The 19,517-nt window shown below is 32.8% G+C and overlaps 1 long non-coding RNA gene across 1 annotated transcript; it reads right to left on the reverse strand.

Annotated features, from left to right (window-relative positions):
- Nucleotides 1-15,582: 15,582 nt before the first annotated feature.
- Nucleotides 15,583-18,129, reverse strand: LOC143265945 (uncharacterized). The gene is made up of 2 exons (XR_013040717.1): nt 17,204-18,129; nt 15,583-16,982 (listed from the first exon to the last, which is right to left on the reverse strand). It is a non-coding gene; the product is annotated as an uncharacterized LOC143265945 (long non-coding RNA).
- Between the last annotated feature and the right edge of the window lie 1,388 nt (nt 18,130-19,517).

The raw sequence follows: 19,517 nt of genomic DNA on the forward strand, positions 1-19,517 counted from the left end.
ATTTTTATATTCCTATGTTCTAAAATGTATTTCTATGACCCTATGATCTTATATTCTACTATTAGAAAATTCATCCATCATGAATTTATTATGGATTTTCATAAAATCACAAAATATGTCTTCGTCCTTAAATCCCAAAATCCATATATTGAAACTCTTCATTCACCATATTTTCATTACTGAATATAAAATGGTTCCGGAACAAAATACCGTGTCCGATTTTTGCAGAAACACGAGACGTCGATCGATGCGAGCGACGTATTCAATTTTGAAATGTTTATCAATTTCGTGAGAATGAACAGCCGATATTTTTGAGTTAACGAACGTCACCAATAAATCGCTCTCGATTGTCGGTAACGTGTACTTCCTAAGCCCATACTGGCTTCCTAGAGTTAAACTGCAGCCCGTATTGGTCAGCGGAAGCGAAATCAGCAGGTCGTGTCGAAAGTTCAGCAAACCTGCGCGCCGGAGGCACAGTTGAATGACTGATACCGCAGCCGTAATTTCTCAGTGTCGTGTAGTGCGTGTGCGTGTATTGCGGTGGATTGTAGACCAATCGTTTCTACCACCGAACTTGGAACAGTTCAAACACGGCCTTGGATCGGTTTAATCTCGCGGCCGACTTGCCGAATTTCGATACCGAAACTCCACGCCCAAACCGTCACCCGCCATTTTATATTTAGCGAAATATATTTCCGAATTTTTACTATAATTTTGAAATTTTAGTGTTGTTGGGTATGTAGCTAGCTGGTATTAGCTAGTAACTTAGCTAAGGTACTTAACTGGGAGGAAAATATTAGAATGTTCAATGTCGATTATCAGTGATGCTTGGAGAATATTTAGGGATTTTTAGTTCAGAGGAAATTGAATAGGCACTTTGCTAATGTTATTTAAATTGATGGATTATTAAAATGATACAGTGTTTAGCAAGTTTTGGGGAAAATAGGAAAATTGGAAATTGGAAAAATGGAAAACTGGAGATTTGGGAAATTGGAAATTTGAAAAATTGGAAATTGAGAATTTGGAAAATTGGAAAAATGGAAAACTAGAAGTTTAGGAAATTAGAAGTTTGGAAAATTAGTAAATGGGAAATTTGGAAAATTGGAAATTGAGAAATTTGAAAATTGAGAAATTGGGAAATTGGAAAATTCGATATTGGAAATTTGGAAAATTGGAAAAATGTAAAACTAGAAGTTTGGGAAATTGTAAATTTGGAAAATTGGTAAATGGGAAATTTGGAAAATTGGAAATTGAGAAATTGGGAAATTGGAAAATTGGATATTGGAAATTTAGGAAATTGGAAAAATGGAAAACTAGAAATTTGAGAAATTGGAAATTTGGAAAATTGGTAAGTGTGAAATTTAGAAAATTGGAAATTGAGAAATTTGGGATATTGGAAACTTTGAAATTGGAAAATGAGAAAATAGGAAAATTAGAAAATTAGGAAATTGAAAATTTGGAAAACTAGAAAATTAAAAAATTTGAAAACTAGAAAACTAGAAAATTAGAAAACTTATTAAACTAAAAAACTACAAAACTACAAAATTTCAAAGTTTGGAAATTAAAAAATACGTAATTTTCCAATTTAAAACTCCAAAAATACTATGAATTTGAAATCATAAAAGAGAATATAATAATTAAAAAACAGTAATCTCGCAGAACGTAGAAAATCGCAGTTTGAAAACTCCCGTATTTCCACACATCCGCATCTCCAAATTCCAAAAGCTTTCAGAAACCCCAACAAAATCCCGTAATTAGACAAACCGAAAGCCAAAGTATTAATTTTAAAGTAAGAAAGTTTGAACGAGCAGTTGCTTACAAGCTTACTTCGACCATCTCGCGATAGTGCGAATAAAATGGCATCCTCGTAGAGGCACTGAAAATTTTCTTCCCGAAAACATTTTGTAAGTTGATATTAGCGCGAGTTTCGTAAATGTTATCGCAGTTGGAAGTCACATTGTCTGACGTGTAGTAGAATGAAATCTCGAGGTATCTCTTAACAAAGAGTTTCCTGATGTTCAAGTTTTCGTTTTTACGTAACAGGTTGCGCCAAACTATCCTCAAAGTAGGTTCTTAGGTAGAAATTCGTGCTACCTCATTAGAATTCGTTCTACAATACTGTACAATTTAGTTACACCGCAAAATTGTATCTTTTAGGTCTATACTATGCTGCATCTCCACATACCGTGATTTTCGTTATTTTATTTTTTGGGTTGTTCTAATTTAATTAGGGATCTCAGAAGAACTATGCTAACAAGATTATGATACAATTTTCGTTTATATCGAATTTTATAAACTCAACTCTCACGTTCAAATTCAGACTCTGACTAATCTTCTTCCGATATCTTTTTGGATTTGTTCATAGCTTCTAGTTATATCTGTTATTCATAGCTTCTAGTTATATTTGTTATTCACAGCTTTTATTTATATTTGTTATTTATAGCTTCTATGTTTGTTATTCATAGTTGCAAGTAGTTAACACGAGTATTTCTAAGTTAGGTTTCAGAGTTCAGGAATATTACCTCGATGCAAGTTTCTATCAATATTTTTCTCCGGACACTAGGTTCAAGTAGTAGCATAACCTGAGTACATTCCATCGAGTATTTTTAGTTTATCATTCACATCTGCCGGACCCTTGATCTTACAATTTGCAGTTTCCTTCGTATCGCTTGCTTTACCTACGGTTATTTAGGAATACCACTCGGATTTTCATTTCCACCCAAATTTGTGTACCCAACAGAAATCAGGAATTCAGCCGTGTTCACAAAAATTACGCCCGCACCTCCATCTTGCGAAACAAGCAGTCGAACAGATGGACACGAAATGGACGATTCACTTCGGAACATTCGATACGTAACGTTCACTTAGGAACATCGGATAGACAGTCGTTCAGTTTGAACATCGTTAAAAATAAGTAGAAACATATCGGTTATACAATTATCCACTTATGAATATCGAGTTCAAACTATATGAAGTGTCCTACGTTTTATCGTCGCTGAATATTGCTTCTCTGAGGACATACGTGGCTCAGGTCAAAGTGGTCCGTATCCATAAAATTGTCAGCAGTCTAAGACTACATCTTAGGGCGCGTCTACATTATGCCAGTAACTGGAGCTAGCCTTGCCAGTATTTAGTCGAATTTTTGCGTTTCTTTGCCTGTAGGTTGTTAGAAAAAGAAGGTGAGAAAGTAAAGAAACACACCGAGCAATAAGCAATTGCACAGACACGAAATAGACACGGTTCGGAACATCAGATAGACAGTCGTTCAGTTTGAACATCGTTAAAAATAAATAGAAACATATCTGTTATATTATACAGTCCACTTATGAATATATCTATTATCTAATACAGTCCACTTATGAACATATCTGTTATGTTATACAGTCCACTTATGAACATCGATTTCGAACTATATGAAGTGACTTACGTTTAATCATCTCTCTGTTGAGGGCATACGTGATTTAGGTCAAAGTGGTCCATTAGTCACATCCATAAAATTGTCAGTAGCTTCGGCCCTAAAGTGCAAGCAAATCTACATTATACTTCCTCTTTGAAACTTCCGATTTGAAAATTGTGAGACCTAGAATATCGATTTGAAACTTCATGAAGTGTCCAAACAGACACGTGATTCGGAACACTAGACAACAATAATTAATTCGGAACAATAGACAATCGTTTAGAACATCGTTAAAAAAAAGAAACGCATCAGTTATATTATAATCCGCTTATGAATATCGACTTCGAACAATACGTCGCTCGTCTAATATGGCTGACCACAAGCCAGAGTTTAACCTGCAGATAGAAACACTTCCAGTGTACATTTCATTTATTCTATCAAATATTGCAAAATGATATATTTTACAAATTTGTAATTACAGTATTGTAGGATTATTTCCACGTGCTGTCATGGTTTTTTCCATAGAATGACCGTTAACATGGGTTTTTTCCATCAGCGATCGTCTTTTGTTTTAACGGCGTTTGGCGCGTGCGAAAGACTTGCGAGTCAATCGTGATTTTACTCTCTTGCGTGTAGCTTCGACGGAAAGCAGTGCCGTCCGAAGTGTTGTGTGTCTTTCTTTGTGTGCATTTTTAAATATATATATTGTTAATCTCTTTTGTTTATTAAAACGTACTCGAGTGTTATTTCTCCTTACCCTCCTATCCTACAAATTTGGGGGCTCGTCAAAAAGAACCATAAACATTTTCGTGTGAATAGTGTGTTTAAAGTAACGAACAGTGTGACTAAAGAAACGAACAGTGTGATTAAAGCAATAAACAGTGTGATTTAAGCAACAAACAGTGTGATTTGAGAGAAAAGACTTGTAACTACTGAACTGGGAACATTTTTCTGTGTGTTACGTTGTGTAATTCGTTCAATACGTGTCCATCATGGAGTGTTTGGGACAAATCGAGGCTGTAAAGGAAAAAATTAAAACTGCGTCTGTAGCTGCGATAAGGTCTTTGCATAAATTCATCTTCCATGATGAAGGAGATCGAAGTAATCGCAAAAGGCTGAGAAATTTTGAAGGTTTTTCGTTTGCCATTAATTCGGAAGAATATACAGCGCAATTAGAATATGCCAGACGGTTAACTACCGGTGATCTTATTTCAAGTTGCAACGTTTTAGGCATTGATTTTACGGGAAGTAAAGAGGAAATAATAGTACGTATGTGCAGCGCTCTAATGGATTTGAATCAGTTAGTAAAACCGAATGATGAAGAGGAAGAGGGTGAGGAAGATGATGATAAAAATGCTGCTGATGAAATGGGAAACGACAGTGGTAATGAACGTGATATCGAAGTAACCCCAGCACGGCGACAAGAAAGAGACGTTAATTTTGCTTTCAGTTTTAAAGATGTGGAAAACACGTTACGCACTTTCGATGGTAGTAACGCATATCCGGTGGAAAAGTGGATAGAAGATTTTGAAGAAGCGGCTGAAATCTTTCAATGGACAGAATTGCAAAAAATGATATTTGCTAAACGATCTTTATCGGGGTTGGCAAAATTGTTCATTCAGAGTGAGCGTGCTATTAATTCGTGGTGCAAATTGAAAAATGCGCTAAAAAAAGAATTCGTCTCTAAAGCGAACAGTGCACAAATTCATAAAATGCTGTCCAAACGAAAACTCCTGGCGCATGAAAGTGTGCAAGAATATTATTTGACAATGAAAGAATTGGCTGCAAGAGGTTCCGTCGAAGAAGAAGCTTTGATCCAGTATATCGTGGACGGTGTAGTAGACGATACACCTAATAAATTTATTCTATTTGGTGCTACCACTTTGGAAGAGGTGAAGAAACGCTTGGTTACATACGAGGAGGTACGGAAGAAATGCCGAGAAAGAAATTATTCTTACAAGAGGACGACGCAGGCAAACAAGGAATCTTTCACGAATCAGAAAATAGCAGAACAACCCGCCAATACCAGTAAGATAAGTAAAAGCGAAGTACGTTGTTTCATTTGCGGTAAGAAAGGACATCATGCGAATAATTGCGAAAATAAATCTCTAGGTCGAAAATGTTTCAAGTGTCAATCTCACGGTCATATAGCGTCTAACTGTCCGACTATTAAAAATGAAAATGTAACTAATGTCCCGCGAATGAATAATATTGCCATAGTTCCTTCAAATAATATGACTAAGGAAATTAAAATTGACAATGTTTCTCTAAATGCATTGATTGATACGGGAAGCCAGCTTACCATAGTTCGAACAAGTTTTGCTGATAAATTGAACATTCAATCTTTAAACAAAATAAATGTTACATTGTCGGGATTAGGAAAGAATACAGTTTCTACGTTAGGTTATTTCTCTTCTGTTGTGAGCATTGATAATTTTGATTTTCCATGCAATATTTACGTTGTACCAGATAGCGCGATATATTTAGATGCAATAGTTGGTAGAGATATTTTAAATCAAGCGGAAATAAAAATCGATCCATATGGAATTTCTATTAAAAAGGTGTCGCAAAATATTTTTCTTGCCGAAATCAATATACCTAATGATAATAATTTAAATATCGAAGAAACTGCGAGCGTAGAACATCGTGAAAGCATTGAGAAATTAATTACAAATTATAAACCAAAAAAAGTTAAAAATACAGAAGTTGAGATGAAAATAGTATTAAAAGACGAAATGCCGATTTTTGAAAGACCGAGACGTTTACCAGTACCAGAACGCGAGATAGTTGATAAACAGGTAGAAGAATGGATTAAAGAAGATATTGTTGAGCCTTGCGTATCAGATTTTTGTAGCCAGGTAGTTGTTGTAAAAAAGAAAGATGGTTCGCCGAGAGTGTGCATAGATTATAGGAAGATTAATAAAATGATAATGAAGGATAGATTTCCCTTGCCATTAATAGAAGACCAGCTCGATAAATTGTATGATGCAAAAGTTTTTACAACTCTTGATATGAGAAATGGTTTTTTTCATGTATTTGTAGAAGAAAATAGCCGAAAATACACGTCTTTCGTTACACATAAAGGTCATTTTCAATTTAAGAGAGTTCCTTTCGGTTTGTGTAACTCTCCGGCAGTTTTCCAGCGCTTTGTAAACCATGTGTTTAGAAAATTAATAAATGACGGGATTTTAGTACCATATATTGACGATTTTATCATTCCAGCTGAAGACGAAAACGTGTCTATTTTAAGATTAGCATTAGTGTTAGATACAGCTGCAGAATTCGGATTAGAATTGAATCTTAAAAAGTGTGTCTTTTTAAAGCGAGAAATAGAGTTTTTGGGTCATGTGATAAAGAATGGTCGTATATATCCTTCATCATCAAAAATACAAGCGATACTGAAATTCCCAGAACCAAAAACTGTAAAGGATACACGTAGTTTTCTCGGACTCGCTGGATATTTTCGTAAATTTATTTTCAATTTCGCTGTATTGGCTAAACCTTTGACTGATTTGCTAAAAAAAGAAACTACATTTAATTTTAGTGATAAAGAAAAAATTGCTTTTGAAACGCTTAAAAATTGTTTGTCGCAGAATCCGGTTTTGAATATCTATAATCCAAAATTCGAAACGGAATTGCACACTGATGCAAGCAGTGACGGTTATGGTGCTATTTTGTTGCAAAAATCTTTAGATGATAGTCAATGGCATCCAGTGTATTATTTTAGTAAAAAGACAACCGATATCGAGAAAAAATATTCCAGTTACGAATTAGAAGTATTAGCGGTGATAGAAGCATTAAAAAGACTGCGTGTTTACCTTTTAGGTATTAAATTTAAAATTGTAACTGATTGTCAGGCATTTGAGAAAACGATGAGTAAAAGAGATATTACAACGAAAATAGCGAGATGGGCATTATTACTTCAAGAATATGATTATAAAATCGAACATAGACCGGGTGTTAAAATGAAGCATGTAGATGCGTTGAGTCGGTATCCAGTTATGTGTGTTAAAATTTGCGATATTGCGGCACGTGTTAAGCGAGCACAAGATGACGATGAATCTATTAAAGTAATCAAAGATTTGTTAAAAAATGAACCGTATGAAGACTACTTTGTAAAAAATAATATTCTCTATAAATTTGCAGAAGGTCGTGAATTATTAGTCATACCCGAAAATATGCAAAACGAATTAATTAAACAAGCGCATGATAAAGGGCATTTTGCAGTTAAAAGAACGGAAGAATCAATAAAGCAGAATTATTACATTCCGAAATTGCAACAAAAAATTAAAGATTGTATCTCAAATTGTATTCCGTGTATTTTAGTGAATAAGAAAGCTGGTAAGCAAGAAGGATATCTGCATCCTTTGTTTAAAGGAGATGCACCGTTGCAAACATATCATCTCGATCATTTAGGCCCGTTAGAATCTACTAATAAGAAATACTCGTATATTTTAGCAGTAATAGATAGTTTTACGAAATTTGTATGGTTATACCCTACAAAATCTACAACATCAGCGGAAGTGATCGCTAAATTAGAAATTCAAAAAACTACTTTTGGAAACCCAGCACATATTATTACTGATAGAGGTACTGCATTCACATCCAAAGAATTTGTTGATTACTGCGTTACAGAAAATATTAAACTTTCAAATATTACTACAGGTTTACCTCGTGCTAACGGTCAAGTTGAAAGATTAAATCGCACAATTATTTCTGTTTTATCTAAACTAACGTTAGATGATCCTACTAAGTGGTATAAGTTTATAGGCGATATTCAAAGAATAATAAATAATACCTACCAGAGAAGTATAAATACGACACCGTTTGAATTACTTGTAGGAACGAAAATAAAAACAAAAACGGACATAATGCTAAAAGAGTTAATAGAAGCGGAATTTATCAATGATTTTAACGATGCTAGGGAGAAATTGAGACAGGAAGCAAAGAAACAAATTGTAAAGGTGCAGGAGGAGAATAGAAAAACGTATAACTTGCGTAGAAGACCGGCTAGTGTGTATAAAATAGGCGATTTGGTGGCAATAAAGCGTACACAAATTCAACCGGGAAGTAAATTAAAACCGGCATATTTAGGACCTTATCAAATTAGTAAAGTGAAAAACAATAACACATATAACGTTATTAAAGTAGGTTATTGCGATGGACCGAAGACGACAACAACTTGCGCACAATATTTAAAGCCATGGGCGTTAATTAATTTGGCATCCGAGGCGGATGAACTATAGGATGGCCGAGTTGTAGGATTATTTCCACGTGCTGTCATGGTTTTTTCCATAGAATGACCGTTAACATGGGTTTTTTCCATCAGCGATCGTCTTTTGTTTTAACGGCGTTTGGCGCGTGCGAAAGACTTGCGAGTCAATCGTGATTTTACTCTCTTGCGTGTAGCTTCGACGGAAAGCAGTGCCGTCCGAAGTGTTGTGTGTCTTTCTTTGTGTGCATTTTTAAATATATATATTGTTAATCTCTTTTGTTTATTAAAACGTACTCGAGTGTTATTTCTCCTTACCCTCCTATCCTACAGTATTATTATTCACAGTGTTACTAAAATGTTAATATACAAATATTCGTATACATATTGTATATTTTTAAAGTATGCATTTTCAAAGTCTTGCAAATTCTTAAAAAAGCTTACACCACTTCCAAAAACGTCTCGAATAAACAAATAAATAATACAATTGATAAGACACGTTTCACTTTCCTTTTCTTGTTTATTCGTTCCGTGGCCTCCTCTCTTAGTTTCTCAGGCACAAAACAAAGTCCACGCTTGTAAAATATTGTCTAGGATAAGGAGGTCTTGGCTGTGAGCCACAATCGATGCAGGAAGTCTGGAAAGTTTATCCGGCCAAAGAGCTTAACGTGGCCTCCGTTATTCTAAACTTTCCCTTTATAAACAAACTTCGTCGCGATCCCTATTCCTATAATGTTCGAAGGAAACATTTAATAGTAACGCATCACTTGTCTTGTTACAGCTGCTCGATATCTGCTTGCTGTCTGACCTATTCTCTGACATACTACTGCCACGGGTTTCAAGTGGAGGAAGCATGAATACGATACGATTTTGTTCTTGTAATCAAAGGAAGCTAAAATTAGACACAATTAGAAAAATTAAAGAAGTTTTAGGTATTTTAGAAAATTTTCAAATGTAATCTTGTAGATGTGTTTACTTCTTTTTCTTTTTTTAAAAGAGTAGAAATTTATGAATTTCAAATAATATTATTAGAAATAATATTCATCATATATATGATTATTTATACGTTCATGTAATTATGTACAATAATATAATTGTGTTAAAAAGATATGAAAAATTCTGTATGAAATATAAACATAAAATTATAATGAAACTTGCACATATGAAATATATAAAAAATTTCGAAATTGCAGAATGTATCTTGACAACATGAAAAATAAAAAATTTCAAAATAGAGAGATTTACGTTCTCAAAATTTATAAATTGTACAATTTCAGAATGTTAAATTTTCCGAATATTAACAAATTTGGAAACACTCAAATTTTAGTAAATCGGAAATATTTGAATGCGAGAATTTGTTTAACTAATAGCAGAGCTGTTAGCGAAACGATATAAATGAAGCTCATTTTTCAAGTAAAGTGTGCTCTTGAATTTGCATGGTCACTTACAATTTATAGTGAGTCTTGTGCAGCTGAAAAAAATATGAATTTACTGGAATTACAGGCTCCGATTAAATTACCTGTGAATGAGGTAACTGTACGGAAACAGAATATTCATGTAGCAATTATTCGTTCATGTGAAGCCTCTATCTAATGCACCGATGGGTACCTAGTTCCTTAATTTGAAACATTGTAAATTTGTAGATTTGATAGTTTCAAGTTGATATAATTCTAAAATTGTATTACTTTGAAATTTATACATTTATTCAAAGTTTTCGAATTAATAAATTTTCAAATTTATACATTTATAACTGGACAAGTTTTTGAATTCTTAAATTGTTTTTTATAGAAATTTTCAAAAATTCTAAATTTGAGAATTCAGCAATTTTTGTGTTTTCGAAAATTTTAAATTTTCTAGAGACTTTTTGAGTTTTTGAATTTTTAAGTTTTCTGGAAACTTTTCGTTTTTTCGAATTTCCGAATTCTCATATTCTCAAATTTTCTGATAGTATAAATTTCCAAATTCTCAAATTTTCCAATAGTATAAATTTCCAAATTCTCAAATTCCCCAATTTTATGGATTCCCTGAATCTACAAATTTCTAAATTCTTGAATTCCCGATTTTACAAATTTCCAAATCTCCAAACTCCCAAATCTCCAAATTCCCCAAATCTCCAAATTTCCAAATTCTCAAACTCCCAATTTTATAAATCCCCAAATCCTCAAATCTCTAAATTCCTAATTCTGCAAATTTCCAAATCTCTAAATTCCCAAAATCTGCAAGTTTCCAAATTCTCAAACTCCCAATTTTACAAATCCCCAAATTTTCAAATCCCCAAATTCCCAATTCTCCAAATCCCCAAATCTCTAAACTCCCAAATCTCCAAGTCCTTAAATCTCTAAATTCCCCAAATCTACAAATTTGCAAATTCTCAAATTCCCAATTCTCCAAATCCTCAAATCTCTAAATTCCTAATTCTGCAAATTTCCAAATCTCTAAATTCCCAAAACTGCAAGTTTCCGAATTCTGAAATTCCCAATTCTACAAATCCCCAAATTCTCAAATTCCCAATTCTCCAAATCCCCAAATCTCCAAGTCCTCAAATCTCTAAATTCCCCAAATCTACAAATTTCCAAATTCTCAAATTCCCAATTCTCCAAATCCCCAAATCTCTAAATTCCCAATTCCACAAATCCCCAATTCTCCAAATCCCCAAATCTCTAAATTCCCAATTCCACAAATCCCCAAATCTCCAAATCCTCAAATTTCTAAATTCCCAATTCCACAAATCCCCAAATTCCCAACTTCCCCAATTTCTGTCCAATCCTCTCATTTCCCCACGTTCTAATCTCCCGATTCCCAAATCCTCCTCCTCCGAATTACCCAAATCCTCAATTTCCCCACTTGTCCCAAAATTCTCAATGTTCCCAATAACTCTAATCCCCAAATGCTGTAATCATCATATTCCCGAGTTAAACTTAATAGCAAGTTTCCAACTAACCAAAGTTCCCGACTGACACTTAAAAAACACTTGTAGCATCTTGTTACAAGGTTATAAACGTATCTCTCAGCAGCATTCATAAATCTGGTCGCAAGATTCTAAGGAACGACGCAGTCGACGATTACACTTAATGGCCGAAGACGCGGCGGGCGTCTCAAAATGGCTGCACAGCAGGAAAACCACAGAGTTATAACGCCACTTCCGAGCTCTCTGAGCCGAACGAAATTGAATTTATGCTAGCTCGGTTCACAACAGCATACGAAGTGTGCTGTTCTTCGTCAAACATGACAATGTTTTTCTGCATCGGTTGTAATCTAGCATCGATGTGAAACGTTAGATAATAAAAGCAAGGTTATCTTGTTTTCGCGTACCTGAAGAACAATATTCGAGGATTATCTAACCATCTATTATCTAATCTTATTGCTGTGAGACTCCTGGGATTTGTTTTGTATTTGTATGTTTATTCGTGCACTGCAGGGGATGATTTTAGGTTTTGGAAATTTGAGAATTTGGGAACTTGAAAATTTGGGAAATTGGAAGAATGGAAAGGTAGAAATTTGGGAAATTGGAAGTTTGGAAAATTAAGAAATTGAAAAATTCGAAAATTGGGAAATGAGAAATTTCGGAACTTGCAGAATGGGAAAATTTAAGAATTGGGAAATGTAGGAATCGAGGAATTTAGGAATTTGGAAATGTGGAAATTTGGAAGATTGGAAAAATGCGAATTTGGAGATTTGACAATTCGAAAATTTTGAAAATTGGGGAATTGAGAATTTGGTAACTTTGAAAATTGGATAATTGAGAATTTGGGTATTTAGGAATTTGGGAATTTGAAAAATTGGGAAATTCGTAATTTGGGAAATTGGGAAATTGGAAAATTGAAAAATTGGGAAATTCGTAATTTGGGAAATTGGAAAATTGCAAATTTGGAGATTTTACAATTTTAGAATTTTGAAAATTGGAGAATTGAGAATTTGATAATTTTGAAAATTGGATAATTGAGAATTTGGGTATTTAGGAATTTGGAAATTTGGGAATTTGAGAAATTGGGAAATTGAGAAATTGAAAAATTGGAAAATTAGAAAATTGAGAAATTGGAAAATTGGGAAATTGGAAAATTGGGAAATTGGAAAATTGCAAATTTGGAGATTTTACCGTTTGAGAATTTTGAAAATTGGGGAATTGAGAATTTCGTAATTTTGAAAATTAGATAATTGAGAATTTGGGAATTTGGAAGTTTGAAAATTTAGAAAATTGGAAACTTGGAAACTTGGAAAATTAAAAATTTTATAAATTTAGGAATTTCGGAATATAAGAATTCTTGAGTTTTTGGCTACACAAAATATGTTTGTGTGAATTAGAGTTTTGATAGGAGTCAAGGAAAGTAGAGATACATGTGTGCATATAGAAATTTGGATGAATAGAGATAAACTAGGTATAGCAAATTACAGAGATTTGGAAATACAGTGGTTTGTCCATATAGCAATTCAGAGATGCAGGCATATGTGCAATTAGGAAATACAGATTATAGAGATTTCATAATACAAAGATTTATGTATACTGGAATTTTGGGATACAGAGATTTGTACAATTCGAGATTATGGATTACAGGGATATAGATTTGTGCAATTGGGGATAATGGATTATAGAGATTTAGGAATATGGGAATCTGGGATTAAAGAGATGATGGTATTGGTATTTGGATTACAGAAATTTAGAATTGTAATAATTGGAGATATATCTCTAGATGTGTCTCTAGATACCCTAATTCCCTTTCTACATTTTTAAATTCCAGACTCTCAAATTTCCAAATTCTATATTTCTAATTTTCCATTTTTCTAATTTCCCAAATTACCTATTATTAATTTCCCAATTTTCCAAATTTCTAATTTTTCAATTTTCTAATTTCTCAATTTTCCAATTTATCAATTTTTCATTTTTCCAATTTTTAATTTTCCAGTTTCCAATTTATTAATTTTCCATTTTTCCAATTTTCACATCCTCTAATTTAAAAATTTTTTAATTGTACAACACGTTAGTTCCCAAATTTCCAAATTCCCAATACTTCAAATTCTATATTTCCCAAATTCTCAACGCCCCAAATTCCCAGCACTCCAAAATTCCCAAATTCCTAATTGCCCAAATTCTCAATTATCCAATTTTCAAAATCACCAAATTCCAATTCTCCAATTTTCAAAATTTCCAAATTCTCATATCCCCAAAACCTAAAATTTTCCCAAAAATCAAAATCTCCAAATTCTCAAAATCCCAAGTCCCAAACCTCCCTACTCAAAATCCCAGATATCCAACCCTCAAATCTCCAAATTTTCCAAATTCATAAATTCTCAAAACCCCCAAACCCTATCCTCCACAATCCACCTCCCAACCTCCAACATCCCCAAACTATAAAACTCCGTCCATCCCCCATCAAACTCTATCCTGCTCCCCCAAGATAAAAAGCCACAAACACGTGAATAATCTCTCCCCATTCCCAAGGCGAACGTCTGAACAACGAGCGCACGTCCAAGTACCAGCATCGATATTAAATTATTTCAGCAGGAAAATGTAGTTAGAGAAACTTGAGTTGAACGTTCGTTTCGCCCGAAGACATCGTTGCGTTTCCACGCGGGCTGCCGTAGAAGCCGCAACTCTGAATCCCAAATCGTTGGGAGCAGCGGTGGCAAGCTGGGCCTTTGATTTGCGCATGGTTGGCCGCATGCACAGAGCCAGCAACAAAACAATAACGGAAAATTGGCAGTGCTAACTTTCGCGAGTGTCAGACAGAGCCTGTTGCGTTGTTCGTGTTGCCTCGGTCTGGGCGGCCTCAGAGCCCTGGTGTTCTCTTCGGGGCTCGGTCTCCTACATAAAGGTAAGCGAACCGCAGTTAACTGCACACCGACTATCGTTCAACAGTGACAAGAACAGAGAATCATGGGATGAATGTTAAAGGAACAAAGAGAGGCGAAATGGAAAACTATGCGGAGACAGAAGGCGAACGCGGACTCTGTATTGTTATGCTTCTGAAATTCGCGAACAAAAGATGCCTATCCTTCGCTGCTTTATCCTGGCCTTAATTGTTGAGGCCACGGACTTCAAGCCGCGCATGTACCGCTGAAAAAAGACCAACTTTTAATCAAACAATAAGAACAACGCCGCTGAAATTAATGGAAACTCGCCCGTTCGTGGACGCCGATTCGGGACGAAACACTGATATGAGAAATGCGGATACTTTTCATCACTGTTCTTGATACCTTGTCGGATAAAGGCATGTTTCTGCAGATTTAATGACTGGTTTGGTTATCTGGGCGGTTAATGGAGCTATCGGAGCGAGATAGGTTGGGCGCCATCTTTTAATTATTGGCGCGAAATTCAATTTGTAGATAATTGTACTTTTGCTGGGAGATGCGTATTGTATAAATAAAACGCTTTTATTTATTTTCTTTAGATGCTATGTAGTTAGTTAAATTATTCTGTGCCCTTTACAATTTTTGCTTGTAATTTTACATTTAACAACAACAAAATTTTAGAAAATATTTATTGCTAAATTATGACTTCGTTCGAAATTACACTTAATGTTATTTTGTTTACTAAATTTGTCGCTTGTAATCTTATATTTAAAAGCAATGCAAGATTATTTAGAATTATCTAAAATTAATAAATAATTTAGAATTATTATTTAGAAACATCCCTAATTTATAATAGTTCATTTACTATAATTAACAAATCTAAAAATAGAATGAAAACATATACATATAAAGAACTGCATAATAAATATTTCGGTACATATTTACTACAAAATAAAACCTGAATAAAAATTGTTATGTACTTTAAAATCTATACGCTCTGAAATCAATCAGTTTGCTATAACTAACAACCAGCCATTTTATATCATCGAAATGTTTATGCGATCGTTCCTATTGGATTTTAAGCTTGAAACTGATATAATATAGATGTTTTTTTACGGCACTGTTATCGAGTCGTGTCAGATTTTAATAACTAGACAGTTTTCATGAAAAATATGGTCCGCAATCATTTTGATCAAATTTATTTTTATTTAAGCTTCAAATTGATATAGCAGATGGTTATATTTTTGTATCGACAGATTTATATTCTTTTTGTAGACGTAGTTATATTTTCTGGTAAATTATTCGCCATATTTTAATCGTTATCTTAGATTTTCAAAAGATTTTTAGAATTTGAAGATTTTTAAGGCTTTTAAAATTTTTAGAATTTTTAGAATTCTAAGAGTTTTAAGATTTTTGAAATTTTATAAAGAAATGTAATTTTTACATATGCATATATAATTAAAATTGTGCAAGAGATGCATTGCATAACAAATATCTTTACAGAATCTTTACAAAATCTTCAAAGAAACATTTTAAAATATCACAATATTTTTTCTGATTTATCAATTATAATAATGCAGAGTTTATTTTGTATAACTTATCTCTGTACATTTTTCTTAAAATGATCTTACTATAACAATACAATTTAACAATATAATTTAGCCTGATCTGAATTTCTCACACTGTTCAATTTTGCCATAACATATTTGTATTGTAAACTGACTAAAACTAACCTAACCTAACACTGACGTATTTCAGATGAACAGTAAACTAATATTTAATAATATAAAGTAATATTAAAAAATCAGACTTACATATTCAAATATAAATTTGAAAATTTCACTAAACAATTATTTACTATTTGTATTGTAAAGTGATTAAGCTAACCTGACATTAACATATTTTACATGAATAATAAACTAATACTTAATAATGTTAACTAATATTAAAAACCTTGATTTACATATTCAAATATAAATTTGAAAATTTCACTAAACAATTATTTACTATTTGTATTGTAAAGTGACTAAAACTAAGCTAACCTGACATTAACATATTTTACATGAACAATAAACTAATACTTAATAATGTTAACTAATATTAAAAACCTTGATTTACATATTCAAATATAAATTTGAAAATTTCACTAAACAATTATTTACTAAAAACAACGCTTCAGATATTAACATGACAATTATTATTTCAAATTAATAATGTTAAGGAAATTTCCAAAAATTACTGTCCATACAATACTTTTATCAGTAAAAGTAAATACGTGAAATTAACAAACAGATAAAAATATCGAAGTCTTCAGTGTCGTCCACATTCGTTGATGTTCATCAAACTATTATTAGAGGCGATGATTTCCAGAATCCGTGAAAGTAATTTAATTACTTTAAATAAACGATAAAAAATCGAAGTGTGGAGGTCGTCCATATCCGTTGATATTCATCAAACTCTTTATTATTAGAAGCGATGAATGGTCGCAGGCGGTATGCAAGGTATTTCATCTTGGGTCTATTAATGTTCCGGCTGTGGAAAAGTTGCGGGAGAAGGGCACGGTTGAAAGAAGCTGGAACGAGTATCCTGAAAAGAAAGGACAAGGACAGGAATAAGGAAAAGCTGGATGATTTCGTGGCGGAACAAGTGGCCCGGCCCTGATGTATGCCCTAAGTTCCTTTGGGCGGGGAATTCTCGCTGTAGGAATCGGTAACACATTGGACCCTCGTTTACGGGGCTAAGTGAGATTCTTGAGAAGTTTAATTTAATTATACGAGGGCCAACCAAAGCGATTAATCGTGACGTACCAATAACCGAGCTCTCCGTCTTGTTCCCCGCGTTGTTGGACCCGCTTTGTCCTTCTTATATCGATTCCTCGCTCACGAAAACTTTGGTCATACGGTAAGGAGGACACTTTGGAACGCCATTGCCAGCGTTGAAATTATAATAAGATTAAAGAGCAATGTGCCAATACGTCGAACCCGTGAACCAAATAAAATCCTGAATGAAACATAGCATCACCTCTTCGAGAAACTTATGCGTATTCCATTGAAAATATTTTATTGATCGTGTTGTAACTCTCGGATGCACGATGATTAATTCGAGAACTTCCTCGGCTAATTTGAGAATTTAAATCCCCTAAGGAAGGTGCTGCTTTCTACTTTTAGGTTAAATTACGTTTTTATTACTTTGTCGGAGATTTTAATATTGAATCCTTGGAGGATTTCGTTTTGATAATATTCTGCAGCGAATTCAGGTTCGTTGTGTATATGTATAATTTTTATTTAATTTTGAGCTTCAGTTTCTGGCATTTTGTGCTTTTATGTCGTTGCGCCGAAGAAATACACTGTACAATTAATAAGAAGCATGGAGGCTGACCATTATTTGTCAATAAATATTCTTTTTTCAAATATCATTTAATTTATTTATAATTATGGGTCAAGATTGTATAAAATATTAATGAAGTTATTAGTAATTAAATCAAATAACATTTAGCAATATATCAATTAATTTATCAATAATTATTGATTAATTTTGTTATCAATAACAATGAATTTATCAATAATTACTGATTAGTTTTCTATCAAATATCAATGAATATATAAATAATTATTGATTAATTTTGTTATCAAATATCAATGAATATATCAATTATTATTGATAAATTTTGTTATCAAATATCAATAAATTTATCAATAATTATCGATGAATTTTTTTAACAAATATCAGTGAATTTATCAATAACTTCTCATTAATTGTGTTATCAAATATCAATACATTTATCAGTAATTATTGATTAATTTTCTATAAGATATCAATGAATTTATCAAGAATTATTGATTAATTTTCTATCAAATATCAATGAATATATCAATAATTATTGATAAATTTTGTTATCAAACATCAGTGAATTTATGAATAATTATTGATTACTTTTCTATCAAACATCCATTAATTTATCAATAATTCTGATTTAATCTTTCATCAAATATCAATCAATTTATAAATAATTATTGATAGATTTCTGATCGATTATCAATCGATTTATAATTAAAAAACCAATATCCATAAAATTATTAATTATGAAGTTTCCACAACGTATTCCTCAATCAAGTTCAATTAAAGAATTAGTTGCATATTTTTTTTGTTTTGCGTATCGCGTAAAGTCTGCGGGGATAAGCGTATCCTCAAATGCTTTTGAGTTAGTAGATCGCCTGGATAACATTATACAGGGCATTAACGTAGTTTCTAATTATCGTGCAGATACATTGAGCACTCAACGTGCGCTACGAGGTGAATAACAAGGCCGCCACGCAGGATGATAATGGCTATCAGAATTCTGGGGTCGTGCTATTAAGTAAATTGTGAAATGCCGTGGATTGCGATTCATGGACGGCTGATGTAGTCGTACCACGTTCGAATTCTCATGAGTACGGCCACGTTACCTCTGAGAAACTTGCAGGACGATTTGATTAAGCTGCAAGCCATTTTAATCGCCCTTGTTGACAACTCTTCATTCTTTAATTCTGATCTTAAGAATTAATTGTGGTAAAATCATTAAATATGTTTTTATTTTTTATGCTTATTTAATTAGTCAATTTTATTGACTTTTAATCAATTTTGTTTTGTTTCGGTAACTTTTAATGAACCCAGCTTTGTTTTGGTAGCTTTTAATAAATTTTGTTTTGTTTTGGTAACTTTTAATAAATTTAGTTTTGTTTTGGTAACTTTTAATGAAGTTAGCTTTGTTTTGGTAGCTTTTAATGAATTCAGTTTTGCTGTGTTTTTGTTGGTATATGCTGAAGATGGAATTGACTTAATTTTAACATTAGTTCTCAGTCTTTTGTATTCAATTTCCAATGATTAAATACAATTGTTATTTTATTTTATTTACAATTGGGGATTTAACTCTTTGGTGAATTTTAAAATCCTGAATTGCTAAATTCTCAAATTCTATTTGCAAATATTCAACTGATAAATTTATGAACTTTCAGATTCTTAAGTCCACTAAATCTACAATTCTCAAATTTGTAAATTTCCATATTTCCAAATATTTAAGTACTCATATTAACAGATCAATTTTATAATTTTTAAATGACTGAATTCCCAAATTTTTAAACA

The sequence above is a fragment of the Megachile rotundata genome, chromosome 15, assembly GCF_050947335.1.
Source record: "Megachile rotundata isolate GNS110a chromosome 15, iyMegRotu1, whole genome shotgun sequence".
Taxonomy (NCBI): domain Eukaryota; kingdom Metazoa; phylum Arthropoda; class Insecta; order Hymenoptera; family Megachilidae; genus Megachile; species Megachile rotundata.